The 1,853-nt window shown below is 43.1% G+C and overlaps 1 non-coding gene across 1 annotated transcript; it reads right to left on the bottom strand.

Annotated features, from left to right (window-relative positions):
* Positions 1–571: 571 nt before the first annotated feature.
* On the bottom strand, positions 572–757 carry LOC142447391 (U2 spliceosomal RNA). Its single transcript, XR_012784119.1, has one exon. It is a non-coding gene; the product is annotated as a U2 spliceosomal RNA (small nuclear RNA).
* Between the last annotated feature and the right edge of the window lie 1,096 nt (positions 758–1,853).

Here is a 1,853-nt window from a genome sequence, read left to right on the forward strand (position 1 = left end):
AATGGATGGATGGGTTTTGTCTCTTTGCGCGACAGGTGAGTTGTGATATCTTGTGCAAGCATGACAATTGGCGAGAAGAGGGCTGAGGAGTAAGTAGAGTGGTTGAGGATGCCTGTCCATCGAAAGAACTCAGGGACATTATAGAAACCTCGAGTCCAGGCACTACCACTGAGTTGATTCCGACTCATAGCAACCTGATAGGCTAGGGTAGAACTGCTCCTGTGAATTTCAGAGACTCTAACTTTTTTTGGTTTGTTTTTAATATTTATTAAAATTTTAATTTTCAAAAGGTGAGGAACTAGTTAGGTAAAGAAAGAAGAAGAAAGAAAACAAAGATCAAATGGGATAGCTAGTTTGGTGGTTTAGCTAGTGAGCAAGGACCAGATACAGTTACATGAATGAGTATAAACACAGGTAAGTGAGATACAATTCTGACGAATAAGTAGTGTGCATAGAGCAAGAAGAAACAAATTCTGGAAGTTTAAGATGAGATACACAACAAAAGCCACACCAAGAAGGGGGCGGGGGGAAACCTTGTTAAATCTGACTTACACAGTGGAGAGAGCCCCTAAGAGACTGCACCATGCCTGGAAGAACTGCATTGCCTGGTGGCTGCATGGAGTGGGTGGAGCAAACTCCTAGTCCAACTCTCACTAGCAAAATAAATTTAATAAGCTGTCCTCAGAGGACATACAAGAAATTAAACTGATAAGAACAGATACTAGACTTAATCTTAGTCAAAAGGCCAAGAAATTATAGACCCTAACTCTTTACAGGAAGCCTCATATTTGCCTTACAGAGTAACTGGTGGTTTCCAACTGCTGGCCTTGCAGTTAGCACCCAGTGCATACCCACTATGCCACAGGGCTCCTCAGTGACATTATAGAAGTTCAGTGAGATGAGGGGAAACAGGCAGTTAGAGAAATGGCTGGGTAGTAAATTGGATTTGAAACAGCAAGACAATGTCAAGTTCATAGTGCCACAAGAATTCATAGTAGAATCTATAGACTCTGTAAAATATAGGTTTGGCACATTACCCTAAGCATAATTAAATCTGTTTGGTTAGGAATAGCACAAAATACTCCATAATCTATGATCTGATTTGATTAGATTAGAATTTACTGGGATGGGTATGCTGTAGCCACTAATATATAAGCTTAAAATAATGTGGACCGACTGATTCATTGTTGTTGGTCTTCCTAGGGAGCAGCGTGGGGTCACTCAATGCCATCGAGTTGGTTGCACCTCATGGAGAACTAATAGGACAGAGTAGAACTGCCTCTGTGTGTCTCTCGGGCTGTAAACCTTTATGAGAGCTGAAAGCTTCAGCTTTTGACCTACGACCATCTGATGGCTTCAAATAGTTGACCTTGCAGCTAGCAGCCCAAGTAGCCCACTGTGCCAACAGAGCTCCTGCCTCGTGGCGTGGTGGAGACCAAACATGGAGACCATCTGCATGTGGGAATGACTTGAGCTTCCCAAAATGCCACACCACTCTCTCTCATGCTCTACGTTCTTTTGCTATGTGTGACTTTGTTCATCCCCTTGCATCGGAGAAGGTGCTATGATTGCTTTGATATACAGCCATACATATAAATACCCATATATATCTACATATGGCAAAAGAGATGTTGTGCCTATTGCAGACATCGCCCTTCCCCGTGTTCTCACTTTCTGCTGCTTTGTCTTGGAAGGCAGCCACCATATAAGAAGTGCGACCACCCGACAATTCCTTGTCATGAGCAGCCCGTGTGGTATGGAGAGGTCCTAGAAGATAGAAAAGAAGCCAAGAAGCAGACATGGGAGTGAAGAAACCTTCTTGGAAGTTGTTCACCATCTGATGCTCCACAGAT

This window comes from Tenrec ecaudatus, chromosome 4 (genome assembly GCF_050624435.1).
Source record: "Tenrec ecaudatus isolate mTenEca1 chromosome 4, mTenEca1.hap1, whole genome shotgun sequence".
Classification (NCBI taxonomy): domain Eukaryota; kingdom Metazoa; phylum Chordata; class Mammalia; order Afrosoricida; family Tenrecidae; genus Tenrec; species Tenrec ecaudatus.